A 7,063-nucleotide genomic window follows, 5' to 3' on the forward strand; every position below is an offset into this window, starting at 1 on the left:
TTGGCAAAAAGTTTCTAAGTGCCCACGGCCCTGCCGAGCTTTGGCGTCCGCCCAGCGCCGGTTCCGCAGTCGGCCTCGAATGACGAAAAATAACGGTCTCCTCCTGGAGCTCACAGCCAACTTGGCAAAAAGTTTCTAAGTGCCCACGGCCCTGCCGAGCTTTGGCGTCCGCCCAGCGCCGGTTCCGCAGTCGGCCTCGAATGACGAAAAATAACGGTCTCCTCCTGGAGCTCACAGCCAACTTGGCAAAAAGTTTCTAAGTGCCCACGGCCCTGCCGAGCTTTGGCGTCCGCCCAGCGCCGGTTCCGCAGTCGGCCTCGAATGACGAAAAATAACGGTCTCCTCCTGGAGCTCACAGCCAACTTGGCAAAAAGTTTCTAAGTGCCCACGGCCCTGCCGAGCTTTGGCGTCCGCCCAGCGCCGGTTCCGCAGTCGGCCTCGAATGACGAAAAATAACGGTCTCCTCCTGGAGCTCACAGCCAACTTGGCAAAAAGTTTCTAAGTGCCCACGGCCCTGCCGAGCTTTGGCGTCCGCCCAGCGCCGGTTCCGCAGTCGGCCTCGAATGACGAAAAATAACGGTCTCCTCCTGGAGCTCACAGCCAACTTGGCAAAAAGTTTCTAAGTGCCCACGGCCCTGCCGAGCTTTGGCGTCCGCCCAGCGCCGGTTCCGCAGTCGGCCTCGAATGACGAAAAATAACGGTCTCCTCCTGGAGCTCACAGCCAACTTGGCAAAAAGTTTCTAAGTGTCACATCTCTGAAAAAACGGCTAAGTGTCGACTTTCGAAAAAACGGCAAAGTGTCACATCTCTGAAAAAACGGCTAAGTGTCGACTTTCGAAAAAACGGCTAAGTGTCAACTTTCGAAAAAACGGCTAAGTGTCGCCTCTCTGAAAAAACGGCAAAGTGTCAACTTTCGAAAAAACGACAGAGTGTCGCCTCTCTGAAAAAACGACTAAGTGTCGACTCTGAGAAAATGGCAAAGTGCCCACGGCTCTGCGGGCTCGTGCATCCGACCCGCGCCGGTTCCCCAGCCGGCCTGAAATAAGGCAAAACCAGCCTCTCCGCCTGGAGCTCAGAGCCAACTTGGCGAATATTTTCTAAGTGCCCACGGCTCTGCGTGGCTACGGCGTCTGCCCAGCGCCGGTTCCTGGGTCGAACCCCGAGGACGAGGAATGCCGGTCTCCGCCTGGAGGTCCCAGCTTAATCGGCGAAAATTTTCTAAGTGCCCACGGCTCTGCCGGGCTCGTGCATCCGACCCGCGCCGGTTCCCCAGCCGGCCTGAAATAAGGCAAAACCAGGCTCTCCCCCTGGAGCTCAGAGCCAATTGTGGCGAAAAAACGACTAAGTGTCAACTTTCGAAAAAACGACTAAGTGTCAACTTTCCAAAAAAACGGCTAAGTGTCGACTTTCGAAAAAACGGCTAAGTGTCAACTTTCGAAAAAACGACTAAGTGTCGCCTCTGAAAAAACGACTAAGTGTCGCCTCTCTGAAAAAACGACTAAGTGCCCACGGCTCTGCGGGGCTTGTGAGTCCGCCCCGCGCCGGTTCGGCGGTCGGCCTCAAAAAGCGAAAAATCAGCCTCTCTCCCTGGAGCTCACCAAAAATTTGTCGAAATTTTTCTAAGTTCTCCTCGAGGTACCAGGGGGTGAGGTACCCGGGCTAAGGTGCAGTACCTTTTTTGGTCTTCAGGTGCGCCAGAGTACAATGAAATGGTCCCAGTAGTCAGTGTACTCATCGACTTTCCCCCCGTTTTCCAAAGCACCCCGTTTACGAGTATGGAGGAGATGGTGCTGGTCTCCCCACGGCGTCGGACACGCCGTCCTCGACAGCACAAGGTCGGATAGAAGACCTGAAAAGCGCCGTGGCACGCGCTGGAGGTGTCACTGTGGCGAAAAAGTGACTAAGTGTCAACTTTCGAAAAAACGGCTAAGTGTCAACTTTCGAAAAAACGGCTAAGTGTCAACTTTCGAAAAAACGGCTAAGTGTCAACTTTCGAAAAAACGGCTAAGTGTCGCCTCTCTGAAAAAACGGCAAAGTGTCAACTTTCGAAAAAACGACTAAGTGTCAACTTTCGAAAAAACGACTAAGTGTCACCTCTCTGAAAAAATGGCAAAGTGTCAACTGCGAATGTGGTGGTGCATGGAAGGAAGTGGAGGACGGCCGCCTCCTTAAACACAGGCCGAAGAGGAGCGTCAGGGCCGGCTCCTTAAACACGGACCGAGTGTCGCCCTTAACACAGACCAAGCGGAGGACGGCCGCCTCCCTAAATACAGGCCGAACCGGAGCGCGAGGGCCGCTCCTTAAACACGGACCGAGTGTCGCCCTTAACACAGACCAAGGGGAGGACGGCCGCCTCCTTAAACACAGGCCGGAGAGGAGCGTCAGGGCCAGGCTCCTCAAACATGGACCGAGTGTCGCCCTTAACACAGACCAAGGGGAGGACGGCCGCCTCCTTAAACACAGGCCGGAGAGGAGCGTCAGGGCCAGGCTCCTCAAACATGGACCGAGTGTCGCCCTTAACACAGACCAAGGGGAGGACGGCCGCCTCCTTAAACACAGGCCGGAGAGGAGCGTCAGGGCCAGGCTCCTCAAACATGGACCGAGTGTCGCCCTTAACACAGACCAAGGGGAGGACGGCCGCCTCCTTAAACACAGGCCGGAGAGGAGCGTCAGGGCCAGGCTCCTCAAACATGGACCGAGTGTCGCCCTTAACACGGACCAAGGGGAGGACGGCCGCCTCCTTAAACACAGGCCGGAGAGGAGCGTCAGGGCCAGGCTCCTCAAACATGGACCGAGTGTCGCCCTTAACACGGACCAAGGGGAGGACGGCCGCCTCCTTAAACACAGGCCGGAGAGGAGCGTCAGGGCCAGGCTCCTCAAACATGGACCGAGTGTCGCCCTTAACACAGACCAAGGGGAGGACGGCCGCCTCCTTAAACACAGGCCGGAGAGGAGCGTCAGGGCCAGGCTCCTCAAACATGGACCGAGTGTCGCCCTTAACACGGACCAAGGGGAGGACGGCCGCCTCCTTAAACACAGGCCGGAGAGGAGCGTCAGGGCCAGGCTCCTCAAACATGGACCGAGTGTCGCCCTTAACACAGACCAAGCGGAGGACGGCCGCCTCCCTAAATACAGGCCGAACCGGAGCGCGAGTGTCGCTCCTTAAACACGGACCGAGTGGAGGACGGCCGCCTCCTTAAACACAGGCCGAACAAAATGACACAAAGTGTCAACTGCGAATGTTGTCCATCCAAGGAAGGAGCGTGATGCCCGGCCGGCTCCTTAAACACAGGCCGAGAGTCGCCCCGGACGGTCCGCCTCGCGGCGCCCGTCTGCTCGGATAAAATGACACAAAGTGTCAACTACGAATGTTGTCCATCCAAGGAGGGAGCGTGATGCCCGGCCGGCTCCGAAAACACAGGCCGAGAGTCGCCCCGGACGGTCCGCCTCGCGGCGCCCGTCTGCTCGGATAAAATGACACAAAGTGTCAACTGCGAATGTTGTCCATCCAAGGAAGGAGCGTGATGCCCGGCCGGCTCCTTAAACACAGGCCGAGAGTCGCCCCGGACGGTCCGCCTCGCGGCGCCCGCCCGCTCGGATAAAATGACACAAAGTGTCAACTACGAATGTTGTCCATCCAAGGAAGGAGCGTGATGCCCGGCCGGCTCCTTAAACACAGGCCGAGAGTCGCCCCGGACGGTCGCCTCGCGGCGCCCGTCTGCTCGGATAAAATGACACAAAGTGTCAACTACGAATGTTGTCCATCCAAGGAGGGAGCGTGATGCCCGGCCGGCTCCGAAAACACAGGCCGAGAGTCGCCCCGGACGGTCCGCCTCGCGGCGCCCGTCTGCTCGGATAAAATGACACAAAGTGTCAACTGCGAATGTTGTCCATCCAAGGAAGGAGCGTGATGCCCGGCCGGCTCCTTAAACACAGGCCGAGAGTCGCCCCGGACGGTCCGCCTCGCGGCGCCCGCCCGCTCGGATAAAATGACACAAAGTGTCAACTACGAATGTTGTCCATCCAAGGAAGGAGCGTGATGCCCGGCCGGCTCCTTAAACACAGGCCGAGAGTCGCCCCGGACGGTCGCCTCGCGGCGCCCGTCTGCTCGGATAAAATGACACAAAGTGTCAACTACGAATGTTGTCCATCCAAGGAGGGAGCGTGATGCCCGGCCGGCTCCGAAAACACAGGCCGAGAGTCGCCCCGGACGGTCCGCCTCGCGGCGCCCGTCTGCTCGGATAAAATGACACAAAGTGTCAACTACGAATGTTGTCCATCCAAGGAGGGAGCGTGAGGCCCGGCCGGCTCCGAAAACACAGGCCGAGAGTCGCCCCGGACGGTCCGCCTCGCGGCGCCCGTCTGCTCGGATAAAATGACACAAAGTGTCAACTGCGAATGTTGTCCATCCAAGGAAGGAGCGTGATGCCCGGCCGGCTCCTTAAACACAGGCCGAGAGTCGCCCCGGACGGTCCGCCTCGCGGCGCCCGCCCGCTCGGATAAAATGACACAAAGTGTCAACTACGAATGTTGTCCATCCAAGGAAGGAGCGTGATGCCCGGCCGGCTCCTTAAACACAGGCCGAGAGTCGCCCCGGACGGTCCGCCTCGCGGCGCCCGTCTGCTCGGATAAAATGACACAAAGTGTCAACTGCGAATGTTGTCCATCCAAGGAAGGAGCGTGATGCCCGGCCGGCTCCTTAAACACAGGCCGAGAGTCGCCCCGGACGGTCCGCCTCGCGGCGCCCGCCCGCTCGGATAAAATGACACAAAGTGTCAACTACGAATGTTGTCCATCCAAGGAAGGAGCGTGATGCCCGGCCGGCTCCTTAAACACAGGCCGAGAGTCGCCCCGGACGGTCCGCCTCGCGGCGCCCGTCTGCTCGGATAAAATGACACAAAGTGTCAACTACGAATGTTGTCCATCCAAGGAGGGAGCGTGATGCCCGGCCGGCTCCGAAAACACAGGCCGAGAGTCGCCCCGGACGGTCCGCCTCGCGGCGCCCGTCTGCTCGGATAAAATGACACAAAGTGTCAACTGCGAATGTTGTCCATCCAAGGAAGGAGCGTGATGCCCGGCCGGCTCCTTAAACACAGGCCGAGAGTCGCCCCGGACGGTCCGCCTCGCGGCGCCCGCCCGCTCGGATAAAATGACACAAAGTGTCAACTACGAATGTTGTCCATCCAAGGAAGGAGCGTGATGCCCGGCCGGCTCCTTAAACACAGGCCGAGAGTCGCCCCGGACGGTCGCCTCGCGGCGCCCGTCTGCTCGGATAAAATGACACAAAGTGTCAACTACGAATGTTGTCCATCCAAGGAGGGAGCGTGATGCCCGGCCGGCTCCGAAAACACAGGCCGAGAGTCGCCCCGGACGGTCCGCCTCGCGGCGCCCGTCTGCTCGGATAAAATGACACAAAGTGTCAACTGCGAATGTTGTCCATCCAAGGAAGGAGCGTGATGCCCGGCCGGCTCCTTAAACACAGGCCGAGAGTCGCCCCGGACGGTCCGCCTCGCGGCGCCCGCCCGCTCGGATAAAATGACACAAAGTGTCAACTACGAATGTTGTCCATCCAAGGAGGGAGCGTGAGGCCCGGCCGGCTCCGAAAACACAGGCCGAGAGTCGCCCCGGACGGTCCGCCTCTCGAGGCGCCCGCCCGCTCGGATAAAATGACACAAAGTGTCAACTACGAATGTTGTCCATCCAAGGAGGGAGCGTGAGGCCCGGCCGGCTCCGAAAACACAGGCCGAGAGTCGCCCCGGACGGTCCGCCTCTCGAGGCGCCCGCCCGCTCGGATAAAATGACACAAAGTGTCAACTACGAATGTTGTCCATCCAAGGAGGGAGCGTGATGCCCGGCCGGCTCCGAAAACACAGGCCGAGATTCGACCCCGGACGGGCCGTCTTCTCCCGGCGCCCGCCCGCGTACGCCCCCCATCCCCGGTCGCCCGTCTGCTCCCGGCGGGCCTCCGAGTACCCCCTCACCCAACTGACCGACTGGCACTCATGACCCGCCTTGGTAGGGCCTCCATCGGCCTCGGCTCGTCCGACGTCGGGTGGACGGTTCCTACCCACTGCGGGTCGCACTCTAGCGCCCCGGCCGCCGCGTGAGCGTGCGCTCCCCGCGCCGCCCCGCAGGCCCCGGCGCGACCGTACTGCGGCGAGACCGAGACGACCCGGTTTGGCATCCATCCCACCTAGCCACGATCCACGGAGGCCGAGCGAGCGGCTGAGTGTCGGGCGCCGCGCGTGCGAGCGTCCGCCGGCCGCGCCGGTCCTTCCGCGAATGTCGTTTCTCAAACCCTCCGGCTTGATAGCGGCGGCACCACGGGAAGCCGTCCACACACACCGTCCGACCTCTATCCGAAAAGCCTTCCCGACCAACCGCGGTCGCGGGGGCGTCTGTCGCTCCGCATCGGGGGGGCGTATGGCTTCCGCGCTACGCGCTGCGGGCTCGGGGGGGCCGCAACGGCTGAGTCTGACTCGGCCGGGGCGCAGCTTCCCTCCCGGCAGTCAGCAATAGTGCCGATCGCGCCTGCCACCAGCCCCCTCCCCGACGGGTTCGTCGGCGCCGGCTGGCCGCCGTCCGCCTTCGTTCCCCGAGGGTTCCCAACCAGCGCCGATCCAACTCCGCATCCTGGCCGCACGCAGTGCGTGCCTCGCGCGGGTAAGTCGCCGGCGCAGCGCCGCAGCTCCCGACCCCCGCGTACGGGAATAGTTGAGGGCCTCAGCGGGCCGCACCGACCGAGTCCGACTCGGGCCGGGGCGCAGATTCCCGCTTGGGTGACCGAACGTTCTCTGCTCGGGCCGGAGGGCCGACGCCCGTCCCCCCCCGTCGTCCCCCACGGACCGCCTCCGAGGCCACTTCGCACGGCTCATCCTCGGCTCCCTACCAATGCTTAATCGATGGGGCCGCCCGGCCGGATTCGCGCCACCCTGTCCACCGCGAGTCTCCCCAGACTAACCCGAGTTACCGCCCAGCTCGCCTAACCTTGCACTCGCTCTGCCAAACGGTCGTGTAGTCGGCGGGCCGTCCTACGGGTCGCCCTCCCTCCCCAAACGCGCGG

Source organism: Syngnathus leptorhynchus, unplaced genomic scaffold (genome assembly GCF_054491065.1).
Source record: "Syngnathus leptorhynchus isolate UIUO unplaced genomic scaffold, UIUO_Slep HiC_scaffold_42, whole genome shotgun sequence".
Lineage (NCBI taxonomy): Eukaryota > Metazoa > Chordata > Actinopteri > Syngnathiformes > Syngnathidae > Syngnathus > Syngnathus leptorhynchus.